This window comes from Phyllobates terribilis, unplaced genomic scaffold (genome assembly GCF_046119375.1).
Source record: "Phyllobates terribilis strain yellow unplaced genomic scaffold, ASM4611937v1 Scaffold_5__5_contigs__length_657084704, whole genome shotgun sequence".
NCBI lineage: Eukaryota > Metazoa > Chordata > Amphibia > Anura > Dendrobatidae > Phyllobates > Phyllobates terribilis.
In genome coordinates this window covers 114,013,689-114,041,377 of record NW_027362765.1, presented here as the reverse complement: position 1 = coordinate 114,041,377, position 27,689 = coordinate 114,013,689, and the positions used below count along the sequence as shown (strand labels likewise).

The 27,689-nt window shown below is 45.3% G+C and overlaps 1 long non-coding RNA gene across 1 annotated transcript in view; it reads left to right on the top strand.

Moving 5' to 3' along the window:
* The first annotated feature begins 339 nt into the window (after positions 1-339).
* LOC141270919 (uncharacterized) overlaps positions 340-27,689 on the top strand; it is a 217,948-nt gene continuing 190,598 nt past the window's right edge. The window contains exon 1 of the long non-coding RNA XR_012321768.1: positions 340-451. This is a non-coding gene — a long non-coding RNA (uncharacterized lncRNA). The remainder of the gene's footprint in view (positions 452-27,689) is intronic.

Genomic DNA, 27,689 nt, shown 5'->3' with positions numbered 1-27,689 from the left:
AATTATGTCCAATTTGCCTTTTTTCTCAGTTTTTTTGTGTTGTTCCAATACACACAAAGGAAATTAACATGTGTATAGCAAAACATGTGTAATTGCAATAATTTTATAGGAGGAATACTTCATTATCTGGAACAATTTCAAGGGTGCCAACAGTTTCGGCCATGACTATATATATATATATATATATATATATATATATATATATATATATATATTGTTGCATAGATATTCTGTTTAGTTGTATTACTGTGTTCTGATGTGTTCCTGTATTGTCATTGTTCACTTTTATCATTGACACTGTGCCTACATATTTATCATGCTAACTAAATAAATAGTTGTTTAAGTACCACTGTCTCGTCTTTGTCTTCTCTGTTGCATCCGCGTCCGTGACTGCAGCAGCTGAATAATCTACAGACATTTATTGGCGTTGTGACATACAAAACCCAAGCAGGTGAGCAACCCCCTCAAACCGCAATTCCACTTACAAAATATATCATTATTACCCTATGTGTGCTTGTTTCCCTTTTTCTATTCTACATGGCTGTATGTTTAACATAACGACAAGCGCTGTATGATGGGCACTGTAGTTGGCATTTTACAGGGGGCACACTGTGGCTGGTATAATATATAGGGGCATACTGTGGCCAGGGCTGTATATTATACTGTAGCTGGTATTACATAGTGGTATGAAAAAGTGTTTTCCCCCTTCCTGATTCTTATTCTTTTGCATGTTTGTCACACTTAAATATTTGAGATCACAAAACAAATTTAAATATTAGACAAAGATATCACAAGTAAGCCCAAAATGCAGTTTTTAAATGAAGGTCTGCATTATTAAGGGAAAAAGAAATCCAAACCTACAGGGCCCTGTGTGAAAAAATGATTGCCCCCTAAACCTAATAACTGGTTGTGCCACCCTTAGAAGCAACAACTGCAATCAAGCATTTGCGATAACTGGCAATGAGTCTTTTACAACGCTCTGGAGGAATTTTAGCCCATTTATCTTTGCAAAATTGTTGTAATTCAGTCACATTGGAGGATTTCCAAGCATGAACTGCCTTTTTAAGGTCATGCCACAGCATCTCAATCGGATTAAGGTCAGGACTTTGACTAGGCAACTCCAAAGTCTTAATTTTGTTTTTCTTAAGCCATTCAGAGCTGGACTTGCTGGTGTGTTTTTGATCATTGTCCTGCTGCATAACCCAAGTGCACTTCATCTTGAGGTTACGAACAGATGGGCGGACATTATCCTTCAGGATTTTTTGGTAAACAGCAGAATTCAGGGTTCCATTTACTACAGCAAGTCTTTCAGGTCTTGAAGCAGCAAAACAGCCCCAGACCATCACACTACCACCACCATATTTTACTGTTGGTATGATGTTCCTTTTCTGAAATGCTGTGTTACTTCTATGCCAGAAGTAATCGGATATACACCTTCCAAAAAGTTAAACTTTTGTCTCGTCAGTCCACAGAATATTCTCCCAAAAGTCTTGGCGATCATCAAGATGTTTTCTGGCAAAACTGAGATGAGCCTTTATGTTCTTTTTGCTCCGCAGTGGTTTTCGTCTTGGAACTCTGCCATGCATGTCATTTTTGCCCAGTCTCTTTCTTATGGTGGAGTAATGAACACTGACCTTAACTGAGGCAAGTGACGCCTGCAGTTCTTTGTATGTTGTTGTGGGGGTCTTTTGTGACCTCTTGGATGAGTTGTCGCTGCACTCTTGGGGTAATTTTGGTCGGTCGGCCACTCCTGGGAAGGTTCACCACTGTTTCATGTTTTCGCCATTTGTGAATAATGGCTCTCACTGTGGTTAGATGGCGTCCCAAAGCTTTACAAATGGCTTTAAAACCTTTTCCAGACTGATAGATCTCAATTACTTTGTTTATCATTTGTTCCTGAATTTCTTTGGATCGCAGCATGATGTCTAGCTTTTGAGGATCTTTTGGTCTACTTCACTTTGTCAAGCAGGTCCTATTTAAGTGATTTCTTGAGTGAGAACAGGTGTGGCAATAATCACACCTGTTATCACTCAAGAAAAATTGAACTCAGCTTAACAAAGATGTGATAAACCACAGTTAATTTATGTTTTAAGTGGGAGGGTGGGGGCCAATCACAGCGCCCTGTAACATTGGATTTATTTTTTCCTTAATAATAAGACCTTCATTTAAAAACTGCATTTTGTGTTTACTTGTGTTATCTTTGTCTAATATTTAAATTTGTTTTGTGATCTGAAACATTTAAGTGTGACAAACATTCAAAAGAATAAGAAATCAGAAAGGGAGAAACACTTTTTTACACCACTGTATATCGGGGCACACTTGGGCTGGTATTATACATGGGGGCACAGCCAAGGCTGTATATTATAAACAATGACAGGTGCTATATGAGGGGTGCCGTAGCTGGTATTGTAAAGGCGGTACACTGTGACTGGTACTGTTTGGGTGGCACCATGGCTCTCAGTGTAATGCCTCATTCAATGTCATGTTTTTTTCACATACGAGAATAACAGACCCAGTTTCATCAGTGATTTTCATCAGTTTTTCTCATATCTGAAAAAAAAAAGTTTCTCCACCTTCGAACAGTCCGTAAAAATTGGACCACACTCTGATGGCATTTTTTCACAAACCCATAGACTTGCATTGCCGATTTTGAAATGACACTCGGATTTCCGTGACTTTGCTGTAAAGTAAGAAGGCAATGTCCTATTCTTCTAGTTGATAGTAGTGTGCAATTCACTGGTGGATACGGACAGAAATGGGCCTCTATGCAAGAACATATATGGGCCCCTTGTAGTCCAATAGCTCATCATAATGCACAATTCCACCTGCATTGGAGGTAGAAGTGGCCCCCTCTCCTCTTGGGCCCTTGTGTGGCTGCACCAATGATATGCCCGACCCTGGTGTGCACAGCATCCCATACAGCACTGCCACTCACCAGCTTCGCACAGCGCACATTACCAATGTGCCTTCTGATAATGAATGGAAATGTTGGGGTACATAGCATGACTTATACTCTAGTCACACCCAAAGCTGCATTCATAAGTCTTCCTGCTGCCAGTTGTTTCTTACTGACACAGCTCTGCTCTCCATAAGGGGGCAGTAGTTAGTTCCAGCAGCCTGAGAGTTAACAGGAAAGCTGCGTGATTTTGGGTGCAGCTTTGGATGTGAATGCAGTGATTGTGCCAAATATTAGCTGCTTATTTGGTTTTGGCTGCATCTCTGTTTTTTCCATTCCATTACTTAGCGATGATATGTTGACGCTCTGTGTGTTTAGAAATAATACAGATTCATAATGTAAAAGTTAATTTGCTGCTATTAAAGCCTGTCTCGTAATTAGTAAGTAATTAGCGGTAATCAAGTCAACCTTTTATACAGAATGCATGACGAGATTTATTCACTGGGACGCCGGCTTGTGGGTGAAATTATCAGTTAATTTAAGTCAAATTATTAAAATGTTTTACTCTGAGAAGAGGGTCGCCAGCCCAGAAAATTCTGTTTTGAAATTTCCAATTATTCGCATACTTGGGCTTAATGCTTGTTGTCTTTGAAATGGATGATGAGGGTTTAAGGCCAATGGGCCAAAAACGCTAGGTAATCCGTGTGCCAACTAATGCAATGACAATCCTGAGGTGCTGTGCACATGATCAGGAATTTTCCTGTCAGGATTGTCATTGCGTTTAAATCCGCAGCATGTCAATTCTTTGTGCGTCTCTGCAGCGTTTTTCACCCATTGACTTCAATTGAGTCAGTCAAATCCTATTTTACTTAATTGGTGCAGAGATGGTGCCAAAAATCTCCACCATCTCTGGTGGCATACTATTTTGCTGACATACTATTTTCGATCAAAAACAGAGTCCCTAAGAACCCTATTTTATTTAAATGCACTTTTGCTTTTTATTTATTTACAGCAGGGTTTGTGTTCATTTTGCTTCTTGTAGTTTTTTCTGATTTATGGCCAGTGTAAATGTGCATTTATGTGCTGCATGTATACCATCTTAAACCAAGCTAATTTTTTTTTCTTTGTATTTTTTTGCATTCTGTGCAAACCAGGATGTGGCCTCCCTAAAATACATTTAAAGCTTCCCTTGGTTGGTGTCCACAGTTCGGTCCTTTGTCTGCCCTTATTAGGCAGAGTAGGACTATCCCGAACGGGTTCACCTTGTCGCGGTGGGATAGCTTTTTAATATTAGACAGAGTAGGACTATCCCGAACGGGTTCACCTTGTCGCGGTGGGATAGCTTTTTAATATTAGACAGAGTAGGACTATGCCGAACAAGTTCACCTTGTCGCGGTGGGATAGCTTTCATACTATTTTTGATCAAAAACAGTGTTACTGAGAACCCTATTTTATTTAAATGCACTTTTGCTTTTCATTTATTTACAGCAGGGTTTAGGTTCATTTTGCTTCTTGTAGGTTTTTTCTGATTTATGGCTATTGTGAAACATGCATTTATGTGCTGCATGTAAACCAACTTAAACCAAGCTCAAATTTTGTGTTTTTTTTCCCATTCTAAGGCTACATTCCCAAAATGAGTTTTTGTGGAGTTTTTTTACGGTGCATATTTTTGAAAACATGCAAGTAACCTATTTTACTTAATGGGTGCAGAGATGGTGCAAAAAATCTGCAACATGAAAAACTCATCAAAAGCTCAATGCGGGAACGTAGCCTGTTCTACGATCCTGCGGATAAGTGATACCCTGTTTTACCTACAACCCCAAATAAAAAAAAAATATCTTTAATTAAAATATTCTTTTTTATGTTAGTGTTGGCATTATAAGGTGAAGTAAATCTAATCTTACAGCTATATAGAAAAGGGTCTATAAATCTTTCTTCTCATCCCTGCAGATATTTTTCATCTTAATGAGCCATTATTGTATTCACCGTGTCCATCTCCGGGGGGCGCATTCGTTACACGTGAAGCTGCGCTCCTTCGGGTCGTGAAGCTGATTACTGCGAACTGCGATATTTCTTCGCCTTCATGTCCAGCGCGTCCTCTTGAGATTTACTCTATGGCTTAGTTCTTCACATACTGTATGAAATATAAATCCCGCTGAGCATGTCGGGGGATTCTCCGCGTCTCCAGTGAGTTATTATCACACCATCGCGACGCCCGGCGAAAGCAAAGGCGCTTCTCTTAATAAGCGTTTTTCAAGTTTCATCTGAACCTCAAACCTTATTGAACAGAGCGATTTCATTGTTTCCTTGGAGACGTGAATCACAGCGATCACAGACGGGACCGAGACGAGCGGCGTCGCTTGACTGCTGTAGTTGTATTGCTACTTGGATAAGATGATCATAAAGGGTTAAAAGGTTTATAAGAAAATAAAGCGTTGTTATTGCATTATTAAAAGTTTTGCTACTGTCTTTTAGCCTTCTTTTAATTCTCTCCACTTTTGAAGATCTCTGCTTGCTGTCAGTGAATGGGAATATCTGTGGTTCACATCAGGAGGCTTAAAACCAGTCCTGACCTAATAGTTCTCACAGCTGACAGTTTGTCACAATGTGTTAGTAGGGGCAATAGAAGTAGGTCCAAAATCTATTCTATACTTGACAGCTTGAAAGGTTTGTTTCAATGTACCAATCTCCTGTGAGCTACACACAGCAGGAGCAAAAAACTTTCCTGTCCATATCTCCGGACTGACAGGTTTCACCTGATCTGTCTCTGTCTGAGCCCAACCAGGTCGAAAAGAATTTCCAGTCTTTGCATGTAAGCAAGACTTTACAATCCCTGACATCAAGCAGAAATCCACAAAATGTGGAGAAATTGAAGCACACACCAGAATATCACACATAGTGTGAGGGGTAGATACCACCTGGGCCGGCTCCAGGTTCTGGGCCCCAGGCGAAAGAGTCTCGGTGGGCCCCTTTAACACATACCACAATTCATGATGCAAAAATACAGCAGAAAAATATCTATATAGTACAATGCCGAAGATTTCACTTCTTACATTATATGAGTGATATCTATTGTAAATTCTACAATGGCTCAGAAACCGGTGAATCCTCACAGCGAACAGGGCAGCACCACATAGTCCTCCATACAGTATTATGGGCCCCATATATTGCTCGATGCAGAATATGGGCCCTCATATAATCCACCATGCAGTATACTGGCACTCATATAAATGTTTCATGCAGGATGGGCCCCATATAAATGATCCATGAAGGATGGGCCCCATATAGATGTTCCATGAAGGATGGGCCCCATATAGATGTCCCATGAAGGATGGGCCCCATATAAATGCTCCCTACATAATGGGCCTTTATAATGCCTCCATACATAAAAAAATCAAATACTCACCTCTCCTCTCCTCTCCTGGCTGCTACTGCTGCTGCTCTTCTCCGCTCCAGATTCCTCAGAGTCACCGTCTTCCCACTTTCTGCTGCACTGTGACTGCTCAGCAGAGGGCGCGGTGCAAAGACGTCATCGCGCCCTCTGACCTGAGACGTCACAGTCAGGAGACGCGCAAGACACCGGAGCTGCAGAGGAACGAGATAGGTAAGTATTGTGTCGGGGCATTGAGCAAGTGGGGTGATGGGGGGGCCCAGTCACGGGCACTGGCACCAGACTTCTCCGCTCACGGGTCCCATAGCGCGCTGGGGTGCCCGATGGTGAGTGGGTCCCCCCGCCTGCTCAGGGCCCGACACTTGCCCGGGTGCTGACGCCGGTCCTGGATATCACACATGGCGTTGTTAAGCATCCAGCAAATAGAGGTGTTAACAGGGTGCAGCTAGAGGGAGTGGCCGGGCCTGCCTCAGAGAGACTGAGTAGTGTCAGTTCTGAGCTGGAGAGCGAGCTTAAAGGATGCAGACCTCCTCACCAGGCTGATGAGGGTTCTGCGACTCCCTCACTGCAACTGCCGCTTGATTGCTAGTGGTATCTTAAGGAGAAAGTAGTGGAGAGGGGAGCTAACTGTTGTCTAGCAGAAGCAAGGATTGAACACCACGTCTGAGGACTGGAGTCATCCTTCCGTTCTAACCCCCCTTGTACCTCACTGCATCCGGTAAAGCGTGTGGCACTGTGGACAGGGACACTGGTGGGTGCACTGAATAGTGGGACTCAAGAGACTGTGAAGGAGGGTGCATAGGAGTTGTGCTGCTAACAGAGACTGTGTACTACTGTGCCTTGTGAAGAAACTGCACTGTGATGAAACCTGTTGCTTTAATGTCCTTGAATTGTACTGGCCGTGCTTCATATTAAATGCTACTGTTCAACTATTCAGAAGGACTCTTGTCAAATGTGTTTGCATCTACTTGTCTGTGCCTGAGGGTCAATACCCCTGTATGACTGAGAGAGCTGCAGAATATGGTCGCCCTGAGTAACAGTTCCCCAGGATTCCAAAGAATTCATGAAACCTAGGCGGCGTGCACGTAACAATAGGGTAAGGTCACACAACCAATGTCTCCACATCCGAGAATAACGGTACGACTATTCTCATCAGACTTTGATCGGAGTGGCATCAGTTTTTCTTGGACGTGGAAAGAAAATTTTTTTTTCTCCACTTTCTCCTTTCTTGACAGTCCATAAATATCAGACCGCACTCGGATGTCATCCTAATGCTGTCCCATTTTTTCACGGACACATTGACTTGCATTGCCGATTTTGATCCAACCCTCAAATCAAAATTGGACATGCCTCTTATTTTTTTTCCGTAAACCGCTAGATCCAAGGAAAAATTTGACATGTGCACACAGGGCTGCCACCAGGAATTTCAGAGTCCTATACTGGCAACATTTTTGGGCCCCTTTGAGATTCCGCCCAGGCTCCACCCCAGCTCCACCTTCACCCCTCGAACCTTCCTCAGTCCCACTGCCTACTCTTGGAAAACCTCCACTTCTGCTCCATGTCCTCACCAATCACACATTAACAGTTCCTATCGAATACCATATCACATACACAGCCATCAGCTTTTGTTTTGGGCAAAAAATGTTTTAAGCTGCCCATATGACAAAGTAGACTCTTTTGGCCAGGCCCAACTCTACTCTAACCTATTAAAAATTTCTTAAAATATCCAATACTTTTTTATGTATATTTTTATTTATTTTTCTTTAAGGGAATGTGTCCCATACATTTTTTAAAAAGACCAATAATACCACATACAAGGGACAAATACCGTCACACCATGGCCGGACCACATATTATTACTGCATAGTGACCGAATAATACCACATACAAGGAGGAAATACTGCCATACCTTGACCAGATAACATATTACCACCACATAGTGACCCACATAGTGACCAAATAATGCCACATACAAAGAACAAATACTGCCACACCATGACTAGACCACATAGTACCAACACATAGTCACCGAATAATACCACATACAAGGAATAAATACAGCCACGCCATGACCAGACCACATATTACCACCACATAGTGACCGAATACTACAATACTGATCATTAATGAAAAAACACAATTCTAATATTACCATAAGTGCCATTATACACAGGAACTCTGTACATAGTATACAGTGTATAGTGCAAGTTTACAGGTAATACAGTGACTCACCAGTGACTTTATACAGAGGAGCTCTGTATATAGTATACAGGTAATACAGGGATCACAGTGACATTATACACAGGAGCTCTGTACATAGTATACATTGTATAGTGTAAGTGTACTGGTAAGGCCACGGCCCCACTATCAGTATTTAGTCCGTATTCGGTCAATATTTTTTCTCAGGAGTAGAAGCCAAAACCAGGAGTGGGTGATAAATGCAGAATTGGTGCACTTGTTTCTTTTATAACTTTTCTCAGATTGTTCCTCATCTGGTTTTGGCTCCCACTCCTGAGAAAAAATAATGACCGTATACTTGCCAAATACTGATAGTGGGGTCGTGGCCTAACATTTTGATTCACCAGTGATGTCTCTAGTTGAACATATTCATCTTCGCTTTTCTTCTTCATCCAGCATAGACCGCCATCGCTTCTTCCAGCCAGGACTCGACTCTGCAGAAAATAACAGTTATCTAGAGCACATTCCCCAATTTTTCCCCAGCGTCTACTCTGCACCAGATGTACAAAAAAGCGACATATTGCCACCCTGCAGAGTAACAGGACCTCCCCCCAATGAAAACAATATCCCTTAACTAGCCCCTACAGTAATAAAGTCCCCCATCTTGGCCCCTTTCTGTACTAACATCCCCCATCCTGGCCCCGTGTGTCTGTCAGAATTCCTGTTGTTTTTCTGCAGTTTGACCACTAGTGGCTGCTATTGTTCACCTTAATAATTGTACTGCAATCCCACTCCTTACCACTGGAGGCTGCTATTGTGTTCTGCAATTGCCCTTTAAGAAGATAGCAGATTCTGAACCTTGGAATCTATCTTGTTTCCTGTTTGGGCCTATTTAAAGCCACGTGGATCACTCATTCATTGCTTGAGTAGTGTGTCTAGCTGTTAGCCTACTTCCAGTCTCCAGCTTCTGAACATTCTTACCCAGACTGTTCTCCTTCCTCTACGGATTATTTCCTACTACTCCTTTGCTACTGCAAAAATTTCTACTACCGCTTGCTGTTCCTGCTTGTGCTCCTTCGGCCACTGGTTTCCAGCACTACTACGCCAGTTTCGTAACAGTGTCCTCCCATCCTGGCCCCATGTGTCCTCCCATCCTGGCCCCATGTGTCCTCCCATCTTGGTCCCATGTGTCCTCCCATCCTGGCACATATGATCTGACTGGCCCCCTGGGCCATGGGGTACTCGGTAGCCGGGCCGGTCGTCAGGGCTGGGGATGTCACAGTGGCAGTGACCCGCTCCGTGACCCAGGGCAGTCAATGAAAAGGGGATTGTTTAAATAAAAGGGATTTAAAGTTCTTTTAGTGGTCGTGATGCCACCTGTGGTTTGCTGCTATATAGGGCCGCCGCTGCAGACAGGTCCTCTGGAGCTGTTTGGTAATGCAGCAGAGTTGGTGCAGCTCTCCACAGGTAGAGCTAAGCTCCAGGGCCGTGCGGTGATGGTTAATGATGAGGTAGCTGCTGTTGTGCAGTGTAGTGCAGGTGATGGCGCAGCAATAATTCACAGAGGCAGTGGGGTGCAGTCTTCAGGGTTTACTCACGGTTATCACGTTGCTCCTGGTTACAACTGCAGATCATAACCACCCACATCGTATTGCGTTCACCAAGGGAGGGGTTCAGCAATCCCTCAGGTAATTCAAGAGCACTTAACGGGACCCATTTCTGTGTGCCTTTCTCAGTCGTCTTCCTGCGCTGGCTCTCACCCTCCTGCCCTGCGCCTCGCAAACAGTGTCCCAAGCTGGTAACCTCAGATCTTGGCGGGCAACCTGGAGTTCCCTGGATCCTGTGTGGCTACCTTTTTGACGATTAATTGCGGCTGTGGCAACTACACCCTGGAAATGTAGCAGCCTCCAGTTTCAAGCTGAATATTGCAATTCCCACTAGTTAGGGGCCAGTCCCCTCTGCGGCTTGATCCCTCCATGTCCTGGTAGATTCGGGCGTACGGGTGGCCTCCAGCACTTCCTGTACCCCTAGGATCCCTTCTTTCCTTCTGGAGCCTTCCTTCCTGCTCCTCTCCTCTTTCTTCAATCTCACCTCCTGGGCCTCTCTCAATCAGGGCCGCTCCTCCTGAGCAGAGCTCCTGCAGAGCTCCTGCTCCCACTACTTCTCCTGTCACTGTCTGAACGACCCTTACAAGATGGTTCCCCTGTTTATACTCCTCCTGAAGTGCTCCCCTAAACTCCTTCCTCCACCCACACCCACTACATGGTTCCGCCCTCCAGCTTGGGACCAGGGACTGTGCTCTCCCTTAGGAGCAATCCCGCCCTGCCCTCTGGAGTGGAGTGTAATGTATGCAAGTGGTTGGGTCCCGACAGTACTCCATCCTTACCTTAGAGTGAGATACCACACCTCTGGGTGAGATGCAGTACCTCTGTGGCGACTGAACCCACAGGGGCGCCACATAACCCCCTGGTAAAACACAGCATCTCCGCGTGCTGGAGCAAAGTACAGTAAAAACAAAGTATTTTAAAGACATGCAAATTTTTAGAATGCATTCCCATAGAAGAATATCACACAACTTTTTCTTCCTTTTATGGGAGGCAAATTTCTTGAATGTTACATGTTTCTTTAGCAGCTTACAAAACATTATAAAACTTTCTTCACATGTATAAAACACTTTTCCTACACTTTTCCAAGAAACATTTTCTTGATAAACTACAGTGAAGTCTATAGCCGGGTGTCCACTTCACTGAACAAGGTGCAATCTGATGAACATGAGGGACCCATCTGAAAACCCTCAACGTAGGCCCTGGGCATGGCTGCAGGACATAGGTGATCCAGCTGCTGGGCCACGTCTTCGGCCACACCAAACGGGTTTTTGTTCAGTGGTCTTTACATATAAAACCAATAAGAAGCACCTTAAGAAGTGCAAAGTATTTACAGTTAAAAGTTTCTGGCTACTCACAGTCCTCAGCTTATAAGTTCTGGTACCCTTACCGGGTAATTAAGTAAACACACACAAACTTTTTAAACTTGCAGCATCCCTGCTTTACCCTTTCCGGGTAACTATTTACAGACCAGTTCATTTTCCACTTAAATCACTCAGTAGTGGTGCTCCCTCCTGGGAGACACCTGCTCTCTATAGGCTGGCCCAGGTGGGTCATCAGCCTCCAACGGCAGGGGCATGCCCTCCTCCACTACCCTGTATACATTCAGCTCATACCACCCGCGCTCTGCTCTGTGGCGGGTATAGGTTACTCGATCACCGGGGTACAGTTCCCGCTCCGGATGTCCCTGTTGGAGATGGGACTCCACGTCCCGCTGGTTGACGAAAAGGTCGGTGCCAAGCTGTGACTCGTGGATGAACCCCCATCCTCCATCCAAGTCAAACTTGACCACCACCCCTTCCACACCTGGCTCGGGCGTGGCCGGCTTTGCCTTGCGGGCCCGGGTCTTTTCTTCCATGTTTCTTGCCTCCATCTTCTCCCAGCACACCCGCCTGATGCACCGCTCCTTCTCTAGCTGCAGGAGCTCCCGCCGGCAATGCTTCTCCCGGCGTGCAGCCTCCCTACGGGTCTCCCGGGGAAAACCCATGAGGTCCCCCCCGGGTTATCCCACAGGAATTGGTCTCCTTCTTCCCCATGGGCGACTGAGGGCAAAGGAGCGGGCAGCAACGGGAGACTCCGATCTTCTACCTCCGCGGACCAGTCCCAGGCCGTGCATCCGTACACCCATTCGGGTGTAGGGGCAGGTGGCTCTAGCAGGGGGCCCAGTAGCAGGTCTGCGTCATCAGCGCCCGGGGTAAACGGTTCCCGGTGCAGTAGCAAGTCGGCCTCACCAGCACCCGGGATAAACGGTTCTGGGCCCAGGAGCAGATCTGGGGCGTGGGCGCCCGGGGACGGAGGTTCCTGCAGGGGGACCAGGGATGGAGCAGCGCCAGCCGCGTCAGGGACATCACTCCTACCTGCTCCCGGGACCGCTTCAGCTCGGCCTGACACCTCCCGGTCCATGCGCAGCTCCGCCGGGGCTGGGGCGCTGCGGGTCACTTGCAGCGCCGACTGCTGCCGGGTCATCATCTCCCCGAGCTCCGCTCTCCAGGCAGCAATTGCAGCTTGCTGGGCCTCCTCCATTCTCCTTCCCAGCTCCTGCGCCTCATCTCGGAGGAATGCAGTATCCCCCAGGGACAGTTTCATCAGGATCCCCTCCAGGGTGAGGGGTGACACGCTTTTTTGCAGGTCACAAAACGGAGCGTCAGGCTGACCTCTCTCCATCTTGCTGTTTGTCTAGACTGCTGGAGACTCCGCCCTGTCTCCAAGGTTTCTTCTCTCCTCTCCCCTTTCTGGGGCGGTCCCATGGCTGCTTGCAGTCGGCCACACCTGGAGGCGGCTTCCCCAGACTGATTGACAGATCTAGGTATATGGCCACAGGTTGCGCTTTTGGCGCCATTCCGGGACCCGGCCCATGATGGGAGGTTCCTTGTTGTCCTTGATAATGCACATAATGGCGCCCGTTCTTCTGGGGCGGGCGCCACATTTAGTATACAACACAGTCTCTAGGAGCACAATACCCGGTGATAACGGGTCTGTTCGTATCCTGTTCGCAGCGCCAAAAATGACGCGCCCCCTGGGCCATGGGGTACTCGGTAGACGGGCCGGTCGTCAGGGCTGGGGATGTCACAGTGGCAGTGACCCGCTCAGTGACCCAGGGCAGTCAATGAAAAGGGGATTGTTTAAATAAAAGGGATTTAAAGTTCTTTTAATGTTTGTGACGCCACCTGTGGTTTGCGGCTATATAGGGCCGCCGCTGCGGAGCAGGTTCTCTGGAGCTGTTTGGTAATGCAGCAGAGTTGGTGCAGCTCTCCACAGGTAGAGCTAAGCTCCAGGGCCGTGCGGTGATGGTTACTGATGAGGTAGCTGCTGTTGTGCAGTGTAGTGCAGGTGATAGCGCAGCAATAATTCACAGAGGCAGTGGGGTGCAGTCTTCAGGGTTTACTCACGGTTATCACGTTGCTCCTGGTTACAACTGCAGATCATAACCACCCACGTCGTATTGCGTTCACCAAGGGAGGGGTTCAGCAATCCCTCAGGTAATTCAAGAGCACTTAACGGGACCCCTTTCTGTGTGCCTTTCTCAGTCGTCTTCCTGCGCTGGCTCTCACTCTCTTGCCCTGCCCCTCGCAAACAGTGTCCCAAGCTGGTAACCTCAGATCTTGGCGGGCAACCTGGAGTTCCCTGGATCCTGTGTGGCTACCTTTTTGTCGATTAATTGCGGCTGTGGCAACTACACCCTGGAAATGTAGCAGCCTCCAGTTTCAAGCTGAATATTGCAATTCCCACTAGATTCGGGCATACGGATGGCCTCCAGCACTTCCTGTACCCCTAGGATCCCTTCTTTCCTTCTGGAGCCTTCCTTCCTGCTCCTCTCCTCTTTCTTCAGTCTCACCTCCTGGGCCTCTCTCACTCAGGCCCGCTCCTCCTGAGCAGAGCTCCTGCAGAGCTCCTGCTCCCACTACTTCTCCTCTCACTGTCTGAACAACCCTTACAAGATGGCTCCCCTTTTTATACTCCTCCTGAAGTGCTCCCCTAAACTCCTTCCTCCACCCACACCCACTACATGGTTCCGCCCTCCAGCTTGGGACCAGGGATTGTGCTCTCCCTTAGGAGCAATCCCGCCCTGCCCTCTGGAGTGCAGTGTAATGTATGCATGTGGTTGGGTCCCGGGGAGTACTCCATCCTTACCTGAGAGTGAGATACCACACCTCTGGGTGAGATGCAGTACCTCTGTGGTGACTGAACCCGCAGGGGCACCACAGATCTCCCACCCTGCCCCAGGTGTCTCCACCCTGCCCCAGGTGTCTCCATCCTGCCCCAAGTGTCTCCACCCTGCCCCAGGTGTCTCCATCCTGCCCCATATGATCTCCCATCCTGCCCCAGGTGTCTCCATGCTGCCCCAGGTGTCTCCATCGTGCCCCACATGATCTCCCATCGTGCCCCACATGATCTCCCATCGTGCCCCACATGATCTCCCATCGTGCCCCACATGATCTCCCATCGTGCCCCACATGATCTCTCATCGTGCCCCACATGATCTCCCATTGTGCCCCACATGATCTCCCATTGTGCTCCACATGATCTCCCATCCTGCCCCACATGGTCTCCCATCCTGCCCCACATGCTCTCCCATCCTACCCCATCTGATCTCCCATCCTGCCCCATGTGTCTCAATGCTGCCCCATGTGTCTCCATCCTGCCCCATGTGTCTCCATCCTGCCTCATATGATCTCTCATCCTGCCCCATATGATCTCCCATCCTGCCTCAGTTGTCTCCATGCTGACCCAGGTGTCTCAATGCTGCCCCATGTGTCTACTTTCTGCCCCATGTGTCTCTATCGTGCCCCATATGATCTCTCATCCTGCCCCATGTGTCTTCATCCTGCCCCATATTATCTTCCATTCTGCCCCCATATTGTGGCTTTCAGTACAAAAATAAAAAAAACTTTTTCCTTACCAGGACGCGCTGACGCATGGCAGTGATGTCATATGCCGGTGATGTGCATGCCGACATCAGCTGCTGGCCTCTAATTGGCTGGTGGCTGATAACTGTTGCTGTGCTGGAAGCCGGTACACGACAATAGACAATTCCTGGAAGACAATAGACTTGAACTGAATGTACGTCCGAGGACGCACAATCAGTTACTGAATTGGCAGAATCCTGCCCCTGGGACCCGGTGAGCAGAAGCAAAAAGAAGAGGGGCCCGGATCGGGCCCCCACTCTTGCTTCTGCTTACTGGGCCCCATGCATCAGTAAGGGCAGTAATGACCTCATGGCGGCCCTGTTTCCACAGCCCCATAGAATAACATGCTAATAGATGGGCAGGATGAAACTACAATAGGTCCAGGGATTGTAATCGTACTCGGGCCCTGAAACCTAAGGGGCCCAAGAAGTATATGAAAAGGGGCCCCATTGGAGCTTTTGCACTGGGGTCATGAGCTTCGACATACATCACTATAGATGGGGGATGATGTGATAATTCGACAAGCTAATCACATCAGTCTGGTGGATCAGTTTATATACACTGTGCAAATGTTACATCACCTAGAATAAAGTTTTGAGTTGAAAACTGTTTGATTTCAGTTTGTAATAACCTGCTAATGCTTATAATTCCAAAATGACCATTTTTTTGTTCTTTATTAAAATGAAAAGGTTGAAAACTCTGCTGTGCATAATAATTTGGAACATGCATTTTGAGTGCAGTTTGAGTTTTTTATTTTTTTAAAAATATACTGTTATCATAGGCAGTTTGTACAAAAACCTTTCAATTGTACTCTAATAGTTATTTGACTGGAAAATTACAATGACTGCAATTCATATAGGTTATTTGGGAAAATCTGAGAAAATATTATTTGCATAATAATTTGGAACACAGTGTAAGTATGGGGGAGGGCAGTGCTGGGACTTGTGTTCCTCCTGACAAAGATGTCCGTGATGCATGGTAGTCATCTGCCAATTATAATAGTAATAATCTTGCTGCCATTCATTCTCATGCAATGTGAACAGGACCCGTCATGTTCTGCCGGAGGCTGAGACATGAGCGGCGGGGAGATGGCTCCTCCGTGTGCTGCACTTCTCCTGTCAATGACAATAAGAGCTTCTCGTACAATATAGTTCTACACAAATCATTGCCTTGAGCAGACGAGAAAACAGGGCAGGAATCCCTGCAGAAGTATTCAGTGACAAGAAACGCATTTATATGATGCGGTCGTGTAACAATTACATACCGCCAAATGTCATCCTGAAAGTGAACAAAACAAGACAATACATTGATATTAACATGGCAGTGGGACGTGACAGCTGATAGACTGGGTTTTTTTAAACACATTATCTATCTATCTATCTATCTATCTATCTATCTATCTATCTATCATCTATCATCTATCTATCTATCACATATCTATCTATCTATCTATCTATCTATCTATCTATCCTATTTGTGATACCATCTGTAGAGCTGCTGTATCTAAGCTTGCCATGTGTGATACTTACAGCTGTACTGCTGTTACTGTATCTGAACCTATCATGTGTGACATTGTCTACTAAGACATTACATCTCAGCTTGTCTACTGTCAGTGTATCTAACCTTATCCTGTTGGATACTGTCTCCTTAACTGTTGGGTTAGTCTATTATGTGTGATACCGAATGCTGAGCCAGTGTATCTAGCCTGCTGAATCAGTGTATATAAGCTTATCATGTGTGATACAGTCTGCTGAGTCCCCATATATAAACCTATGATATGTGATATTCTGTATCTATTTCTATTATCTGAGATACCTTTTCTTGTGTTCTTGTATCTAAGCCCATAATTTGTGATATTGTCTGCTGAGCTGTGTATCTAATACCATAATATGTGATACTATCTGATGAGCATCTGTATATTTTTTTCTGCTCTGCCAGTGTATCTAAATTTATTGTGCATGATACTGTCTGTTGATCTGCTGTATCTATGTCCATCATGTGTGATACTGTCTGTTGCTCTGCTGTATCTAGGTCCATTATGTGTGGTACTTATTGCTGAGCTGCGATATCTAAGTCCATCATGTGTGATACTGTCGGCTGAGCTGCAGTATCTAAGACTATCATGCTGTCTGCTGTATCTACACCAGTATCTATGATACTGTCTATTGTGCAGTTGTATCTAAGCCTATAATTTGTGATACAGCTTAGCTTTACTTTCTCCTCTGCTGAGCCAGTCTGTCTAGTTTATCATGTGTGATACCGTTAGCTTGCTCAGTGTACCTAATTATTTCCCCTCCCCTGAGGGACGCCTCCTCCCTCCTCCAGGCGGATGTCATACCCGGCAGCCATCCTATAACTGTGGACACCATAAGAAATGCTTGAGTGCTCTTCGGAGATGTGTGATCGATTTGGAGTGGACTTTCAATAACATAATTGCAGATTTTTTATATTGTTTTTTCATAACATACACAAGAGCCTTGACATTTGGAGACGGGGGCTGACTTTGAGTGTTTTAATGCAATGTAATGGCCTACTTTTAAGACGTAGGTTGATGCTGTAGTCCTGAAGTATATTTCTGCACTGTACTCTTAGTATAAATAGTACAAAATTGAAAAAGTTCCAGCTTTTCACCAATATTATGCCTAATTCACCTCCAGATTGATCCGGGGCTCCGCTCTCGTGGTCTGCACAGTGGAGGGCTGTAAGAGCGATGTATAGTCCTTGATGGGGAGCGAACAGTAAAACAAAAGTTAGAAAAGTGTCATTAAAGTAGAAGAATCAGTCAAATGATCAGCAGCCCTTTCTGCTGTAGATTTCCCACCTATAATTTGTAACCTTAGAGGCTACTTATGTCTCCCAAACACACTGGTTAGCTGTCCGCTGAATGGTGGTATGGTCAACAGCTATCTTCCCCAACTCCCCTGTACACAGAAATGCTCATACTTTATCTTGTAAGTTAACTTAAAGAACTTGCACCTGATTGTCTGATGACTTATACTATGGTATTCCAGTTTATAAGATAAATCATGGTCTCCTATGAAGCTCAGCCTGAGGGAAAGGAGAGCCAAAATGGCAACAACGGGGTCCTTCAGATACAAAAATTTAATGCTCCTAAAATAAATACAGATATACAGTGGTGGCCTAAATTATTGGCACCCCTGCAATTCTGTCAGATAATACTCAGTTTCTTCCTGAAAATGATTGCAATCACAAATTCTTTGGTATTATTATCTTCATTTAATTTGTCTTCAATGAAAAAACACAAAAAGAATTGTCCTAAAGCCAAATTGGATATAATTCCACACCAAACCTAAAAAACGGGGTGGACAAAAGTATTGGCACTGTTTGAAAAATCATGTGATGCTTCTCTAATTCGTGTAATTAACAGCACCTGTAACTTACCTGTGTCACCTAACAGGTGTTGGCAATAACTAAATCACACTTGCAGCCAGTTAACATGGATTAAAGTTGACTCAACCTCTGTCCTGTGTCCTTGTGTGTACCACATTGAGCATGGAGAAAAGAAATAAGACCAAAGAACTGTCTGAGGACTTGAGAAACCAAATTGTGAAGAAGTATGAGCAATCTCAAGACTACAAGTCCATCTCCAAAGACCTGAATGTTCCTGTGTCTTCCGTGCGCAGTGTCATCAAGAAGTTTAAAACCCATGGCACTGTGGCTAACCTCCCTAGATGTGGACGGAAAAGAAAAATTGACGAGAGATTTCAACGCAAGATTGTGTGGATGGTGGATAAAGAACCACGACTAACATCCAAACAAGTTCAAGCTGCCCTGCAGTCCGAGGGTACAACAGTGTCAACCCGTACTATCCGTCGGCGTCTGATTGAAAAGGGACTGTATGGTAGGATACCCAGGAAGACCCCACTTCTTACCCCGAGACATAAAAAAGCCAGGCTGGAGTTTGCCAAAACTTACCTGAGAAAGCCTAAAACGTTTTGGAAGAATGTTCTCTGGTCAGATGAGACAAAAGTAGAGCGTTTTGGAAAAAAGCATCAACATAGAGTGTACAGGAAAAAAAAAGAGGCATTCAAAGAAAGGAACACGGTCCCTACAGTCAAACATGGTGGAGGTTCCCTGATGTTTTGGGGTTGCTTTGCTGCCTCTGGCACTGGACTGCTTGACCGTGTGCATGGCATTATGAAGTCTGAAGACTACCAACAAATTTTGCAGCATAATGTAGGGCCCAGTGTGAGAAAGCTGGGTCTCCCTAAGAGGTCATGGGTCTTCCAGCAGGACAATGACCCAAAACACACTTCCAAAAGCACTATAAAATGGTTTGAGAGAAAGCACTGGAGACTTCTAAGGTGGCCAGCAATGAGTCCAGACCTGAATCCCATAGAACACCTGTGGAGAGATCTCAAAATGGCAGTTTGGAGAAGGCACCCTTCAAATATCAGGGACCTGGAGCAGTTTGCCAAAGAAGAATGGTCTACAATTCCAGCAGAGCATTGTAAGAAACTCATTGATGGTTACCGGAAGCGGTTGTTCGCAGTTATTTTGGCTAAAGGTTGTGCAACCAAGTATTAGGCTGAGGGTGCCAATACTTTTGTCTGGCCCATTTTTGGAGTTTTGTGTGAAATGATCAATGATTTGATTTTTGCTTCATTCTCTTTTGTGTTTTTTCCTTGCAAGCAAATTAAATGAAGATAATAATACCAAAGAATTTGTGATTGCAATCATTTTCAGGAAGAAACTGAGTATTATCTGACAGAATTGCAGGGGTGCCAATACTTTTGGCCACCACTGTAATAATCCTCCATTTATCAGACAGCACAATACTTTATTAACAAAGCCATATAACATATCATTTGACAAGTTAAAGATTACAACATGTGTACAGGATCAGAACCTATAATCGTACAATAATACAGCATCAGAATCACCATTAGTACAGGAATATAGAGCCTGAACCATCATCGGCATATGAATACAGAACCAGAACTAACATCAGTACAAGAATAAAGCACCAGAACAGTCATCAGTACTGGGATAGATCCCCAGAACCATCATCAGTACATGAATACATCACCAAAGCCATCATCAGTACCTGAGTACATAATCAGAGCCACCATTAGTACATGAATACATCACCCGAACGATCATCAGTACATTAATACAGCATTAAAACCACCATCAGTACATCAATACATCAACATCATCAACATCAGTACATGAATACAGCACCAGAACCATCATCAGCACATGAATATATCACAAATCTTAATACAGCAATCAATTGCAATGTCAGACCTCATCATATTTACTTGTATGAACCTACAACTCCTGGTATGTCTTTAACAATGATAAAGAGATGCTGGGTATTGTTATTACAATCCATCATCTGACGGTGGACCATAAAGGAAAAACAGTACTGATGAGATGTAGTCACTATCACAAATAAACACTTACATCCCTGTACTTTAATGGCGATGTCTCCTCTGCTTGTGGTCGTTTTCATCCCTTTTATCTCCATGTAGACCAGATGAGATTTTACAACCACAGTTAATCCCTGCAGACTTCTCTCTTATGCAGCCTTCTGCCGCAAATCTTGACATGGTGCCCTAAAATAAAAGTGTCATTATAATGCTTCCTGAATATAAACATCTCCCATGCCGTGTACCTGAATAAATAATTGCACTTCACTGTGTTTCCTGCACAAAATATAACTCTCACATTGTCCCTCTTATGGTACATGGCCTCCACATCGTCCTCTCCTATAAAATATTGCCTCTACACTGCCCCCTTATAAACTTCTATATAACCACTACACTGTCCTCCTTTATGAACCATAACTGCTATTCTGCCCTTCCTTACGAACGATGGTTCATCTTAACGCTGTGCCCCCTCCTCAAACTGTCCTCCATGGCGCTGTCCCTATTGCTACCCATCACCCATCCATACTGTCCCTATCTTCAGTGTGTCCCCCACACAGCCACCTCTCCATGCTGCTAATGTAAATGGTGCCCGAGGTGGTAGCCATGGGCCAGGGACTCCGTTTCCGTACCCTTGCAAGCTTCACAAAAAATTGGGGTCGACTACGGTGTGTGTGATGCTGTTACCGTGGACACTTCTCCGTTGATCTGGCCCTCCATGCATTGCGTGGCTGTTATTTCATTGTGACCTGACAAACGGAGAAACACAACAGTCCATAAAATTAAACTCCACTTTACTAGCGGTTGTAAAAACACACAGCAGAAAACAGGAATTGTTGACATTGTTCTTTAAGTGACATAATAGTGACATGTCTTCAGCCTTCATTTTCAGCAGCACAGTTGGTGAGACTTTTCAGAAACAGAGTTAGGGACTTCCAATCTTCTCAGCTTAAAATAACACTTTAGTTGCACCTTCCTGAGTTCTCTATCTTCAGCTCACTTTTCAGGAACCAGGTAAATGAAGCGCCTGTGGCTACCTCTTTTACTGTATGTGCCCCCAGCCTCGCTAACTTGTCTCTTCTTGGACCCACAACTCTCAAGACTTGGTTGACACTTCCAGTTCCCGAAGGCCCTTCCCGAAGGCCCTTAGGAACTCTCAGAAAAATGCTGATAAAACGTTCCCTTCCCCAACTCGCCGGCTAAGAGTATTCCGCTGACACAAACAGAGTTCACACACTCTCCGGCACAGTTTACGTGGATCAGAAAGCGTTCTCACTTCTTTCCTTGTCAAAAACTAGATTGTCTACTCAACTTCCTATTCCTGTCACTAACCCACAATCCCCAATCTTCCTCCCCAATCTGGGCCGGACTTAGAGTTAATCCTGTCTACACTACTAACAGGAACTGCAGACACAGAAGGGTAACTCTTAAATACAATACATTACATTAAAACACATGTAAGATACATTCTCATACATTTAACCACCATTTCATCATCAATGAAAAATATATTTGAAAGCAGAAAGAAGGATATCAGTTCTCTGAGCTGGCGGTCAATTTAACAACTGTTCGAGAGACCTGTCCAAATCTAACTTCTGGGAAGCAGCAAAACAGTGTCCACTAAGAGACACGTTAAATTGCCGCCTGAGGCGAGTAGCTCATCTGGCCTCATGACAGAAGCATCCCTGCTGGTCATCATCTGTAGGGGGAGAGTCAGAAGACTGCCATAGTCTGTCCCTCTTTCTCTTCTTCAAAATTTGGGGAGTATTTGTGGATTTTGGGGACTTTACAGTGATGTAGAATTGTAGTTCTAATGATGACTCATGCAGGGAAAAGAGATTTACTGTTTCTATATAAAGCTTAGCAGGATTCAGCCAGTCAGTTTTTAATTACGTGATGTCATAGACCTAATGGAAGCGAGAAGAATTAACTGGGTAGAAGGCCAAAATGAGCAATTGTAAGTACCATATAATATGATGATTTCAATATCTTAAGAGGATAACAATTTTGATGGGAGTGCCTTTTTAATCAGCATTCTAGATAATCCAGGACTGTTCAAAGTTAAAGTCTATGTGGCTGCAGAATTGTGAATCCTCACATTGTGTGCAGCGCGCGCTGTGAGGATTGTCTGGTGCCAGCAGCGAGACTGAGTGGCTTTGTGACCACAAGAATGCAATATGCATTCTTCTGGCCATATTCCAATTAGATGTACGCTGCCTCGTTCAATACAAGTGAATTGAGCGAGGCAGCGCACGTCGAATTGACTGTTTGGCCTCGTCAACGGCACTGGAGAATCCTCACAGCATGCACATAAAGTGACTGCAGACTTTTGTTAAAAGCCTGGACAACTCCTTTAAGGTTCAGTAAGATCTGCCCACCTATGGTGTTAAATGACCGGTGATCGGTTGGTTATATGTTTGTGTTGGAAAAATATTTATTATTTTATATATTGCATAAACTACTATTTACTAATGTTCAGAGGCATAGCTAGGGGTTCAGCTCGGGGGGGGGGGGGGGGCGAAACATCTGAGTGGGCTCCCAACCCCTGACTACAACTATGTGGCGCACTGTAATCATGGGTATAGGGGAACCACAGCAGATGACCCTTCTGTAACTGAAAAAAAATCTCCACAAAGACCAACACTGATATTACCACCATATGGTGACCATACAGTGGTAGATACCAGTCCTGCAGAACATGTAAGAAATTACAGTACAGTACAGTTATAGATGGTGACTTAGAGCTGACGTTCTTCTGATGGAGTTGTTCACATATAATGAGGAGGATGGGTGCATACACAATATGGGGAGTGAAGGAGGGGAATGTATGTGGATACAATATGGGGAGGGAGGGTGATGTGATGTGTGCAGACACAGTATGGGAAATGGGGGGAAGTGTGAAGGGGTTAATATATGAGGAGACAGTATGGTTAGCAAGGGTGATGTGAGAGAAGACAGTATGAAGAGGAAGGGGAAAACGTGTGAGGAAACTACTGAAGGAACTAGTGTGAGGAGACAGTATGGGGGGAGAAAAGTGTAAGTGGGCACAGAATAGAGACTCAGTAGTGTTGGGGGGTAGCATGGGGTGACAGTGTAAGGTCACAGCTAGGAGGGGACAGTATGCCAAGGAGGGGCAGTGTGATGAGGGGGCACAGTATAGAGGGCATGTACCATAAGAAGGAGAGTGAGGCGGGTCATATTTTGTTCAGGGAATATAGTGAGGGGAAATTATTTATTCAGGGGCTCAGGGTAGAGCAGATATTTTTATTCAGGAGCATTATAATGACACGGTTATCTTCGTTCGGCATTGTTTGGGGATGTGCTAGAGAAGACCAGAGTAGAGGGAAGTCTGCAGAGATGAGCTGTGGATGGGAAAACTCATCATGGAATCTTGACAAGATGAAGAAGAAAAGAAAGAATGACTCCAGAGACATTAACTATCAGGTACCTGGATATAAATGTTTTTTTGTGATACTGACTAATTCTCATATTTGTATTCATGTTAGGAGCATTAAAGGGGTTGTCCAAGTTTGTGATGAGTCTGCAGTCATTCTATGTGACTGCAGATTTCTGAATTCTCATATTGCGCACGGAACACTGTCAGGATTTTCTCTTGCCGGCGATTTACATATATTTTGTCACATGCCGACTAGGCTTGCGTGGGCTCACTCAATGAAAATGAATTGAGCGAGACCAGACATGTCTAGTCGGAATGTGGCGAGAAGTATACAAATCTCATACTTGTGCAAGGAAGAAACCTAAAAATGTGTAGTGCATGCACTGTGAGAATTCAGAAACCTGCAGCCACACACAGTGACTGCAGACTTTCATCCCAAACCTGGACAAGCCCTTTAATTATAAAATGAAGCCCTGTAGCCAATCCTAACAAAATGTAACATACTCATTGTCAGGATTCAGCTCTGCTTGCTGGTTCCATCAGTCATCACATGGCCACTTCACTCATATTCGATTTTCATACTTACGGTCACAAGACAATTAGCTTTTCAACCTGCTTCTCTCAGTTTTTCACTGAACATTCAGAGAATTAGGGAGAGCAGCTCGTCAGCATGTGACTAAGTATGGAAGTCACATATGTGCTTGAGTGGGGGTAGGGTGGGAGCGCCAAACTGAATTTTTGCCCCAGGTGGAGAAAACCTAGATACACCTCTGGGACCAGGACTGGAGAAATGCTAGCGGGCCCACTAGCCGCAAGGTACCAAACGTTGGCATCCTGGTGGGAGGTCGTTATGTTTGACTGGCAGCAGAGATGGGGGTTTATAGAAGAGTTTGGTACCCGTCATCACATCTCATTCAACCAGCGGGCAGTAGAGACGGAACACTTGCCTAGAAGGCTGCAAGAGCTGAGGGCTGGAAACAAGGTCACGTTCCTCAAAATGGAGGAGCAACATCACTGGTATGCGGTGGGTGTGATCAGAGAAGGAAGGGAGCAGGATGAACCCTTCTTGAGAACTCAATGGGCCTGGGAGAGGCTCTTCGAGGTGGCTCGAGAAGGGGCTATCTCCCCCGAGAGATCAGACTGTCTTTGGGGTTACCCACCTCCTATGCGGGAGCAGGCGATGGTGCAAGTGACAAAGGGGGCTGTCACCCATTTCTACATGTCTGGGGCTCCGGCACTACCCACAGCTGGATCACTAACAGCCCTGGCACCTGGGAATCAGGCAGTCCCACCAGCCTCCCTAAGAAGAAGACGAACGGACACCTGAAGAGGATTACTGTATTACCCTTCTTATAATTTTTTCCTGGCTTTACACTTTGTGCAAAGCCTTTATGTTGCCTTTCAGGGGTCTATGGATGACCATCCTTATAATTTTTTCCTGGCTTTGCACTTTGTGCAAAGCCTTTATTAGTATAGGAGTACAACAATTACACTCTTAAGATATTTATGTTCAAACATTTTTTATGGATTCAATAACGTTCTTTGTTTAAAATTTTTAAAAACCGCTTGGCCTGGTACAGTTCACAAAATATTTTTGTTCCAAAAATTGACTATTGTCATACATACTGTATAATCTGCTTTGTGTGAAATTTCGTTTGTTTGAAATAAAAAAGAAAAATTGGCCTGCTACAGGTGTACAAATTTGGTTGTTCAAAAATTGACTATTGTCATATATACTGTACAACTTGCTTTGTGTGAAATTTTGTTGGTTTGAAATAAAAACCAAAATTGACCTGCTACAGGTGTACAAATTTGGTTGTTCAAAAATTGGCAATTGTCATATATACTGTAGAACCTGCTTTGTGTGAAATTTTGTTGGTTTGAAATAAAAGCCAAAATTGGCCTGCTACAGGTGTACAAATTTGGTCTTTCGGTACTTGGTCCCCAGCCATCACTATTTCTCCCAATAGCGTCCCCCTCCTTGGACAAGCACGTGTCCAGGAACATCACCCGTGCCCTTACCAACACAGTTACTGGGATTGTCCACTTAACAACCGACACATGGACAAGCGCTTGTGGCCAGTGATGCTACATTTCCCTGAAGGCACACTGAGTGAACATTGTGGAGGCCGGGGCTGAGTTCCACCCTGGCACGGCACATGTGCTACCGACATCGAGGATTGATGGCCCTCCTTCTATCAGGGTTTCCTCTACCTCCTACACCAGTTCCTGCACCCACTCCTGCTCCTCCTCATCCTCCATCTTCGATGTGCTATCTCAGAGACACCATTCACATCAGCCAGAAGCTGAAAGCTCTGCAGCACTGTTTCATCGAAGCGGCAACAGGCTCTGCTGAAGCTAATTTGTCAAGATGACAAACCGAACACGGCAGCAGAGTTATTTAAAGGAATAACAGACCAGACATATCTGTGACTCTCGCCGCTAAACCTCCAACGAGGCATGGTCGTGTGTGATAATGGCTGTAACCTGGTGGCGGCTGTGAAACTTTGCAAGCTCACACACGAACCATGCTTGGCCCATGTGCTCAACTTGGTAATTCAGCGGTTTCTGAAAACCTATTCAGATTTGCCAGAGCTTCTGGTCAAGGTATGCTGCGTCAGCGCCCATTTCCACAAGTCAGCTACAGCTGCCGCTGCTCTGGCATTGCGGCCGCAGTGCATGCAAATTCCAGCTCACCAACTACTGTCACCATGTGCTGGAACGCTACACTGCACATGCTGGCAAGGCTTTGTGAGCAGCAGAGGTCAGTTGTGGAATACCAGCTACTACACACCTGTCGGTATTCTGATTAGCCTCCGCACATTACAACTGAAGAATGGCCATGGATGTCTGACATTTGTGCGGTTCTCCAAGATATTGAGGACTCCACAAAGATGGTGAGCGGCAATGATGCAATCATCAGCGCAACTATCCCTCTTCTGTGCCTATTTAAACAGTGACAATTAAACATGAAGCTTTGCATGCGGACCAGGTGGAGATGGATTAAGACATGAGACAGGAAGATACTACCCAGGAGGAGGTGGAATAGAAGCTGGTTGCTAGCACAACAGAGGCTAGTACCCACACAAGCTTTGCTCGTCTCTCCTACATGGATGGGCTGAGGAGCGGAATGAGGAGAAAGAGATGGAGGAGGAGATGGAGAGTAGTCATCATGGTGGTGTTGGGAAGTGTTGGACCTTGACACATATGGCCGACTTTATGTACCACTGCCTTTCCCGTGACCCTCCCATTACATTCATCTTGGCCAAAAAAGAGTACTGGTTGTTTACCCTGCTAGACCAAGGCTGCAAGGAGAACCTTGTATCGCTCCTTTCTGAGGTGGAGAGATCTACTAAAATGGTGCTATACCAGAAGGCCATTGTGGAAAATATGTTGAAAAAATTCCCATCAGACAACGCTACCAGCAGGGGGCAAGCTTTCTTGCCCAACCAAGGAGGAGAGGTGAGGGAGATACACACCAGGTACTGCAGAGGCAGGGGTACACTGTCAAAGGTCTGGACCAATTTCATGACACCATCCCAGCATCCAGGCCTTGATGACCGGGTATTTTTGACAAGGAGGGAAAAGTTTTTAAAGATGGTCAAGCAATAACTGGCCGATAAAACCAGCATACTCCCTAATTCCTCTGCGACCTTCAGCTATTCAGTCTCAAAGCTGGACACCTGGCATGAGCTGTCCCTCTATGACTTGGAGGTGTTGTGCTGCCCTGCCGATATCGTCTTGTCTGAGAGGGTTTTTAGTGCGGCCAGGATGGGGATGTCATAACAGATAGGCGCTTTTGCCTGTCAACAGAAAGTGCTGACAGGCTCACTCTAATAAAAAATAACAAAGCTTGGATTAGCCCCGACTTTTCAACACCCCTAGATGACAGCAGCACATAAAGTGTTTTTACTCTTCAACAT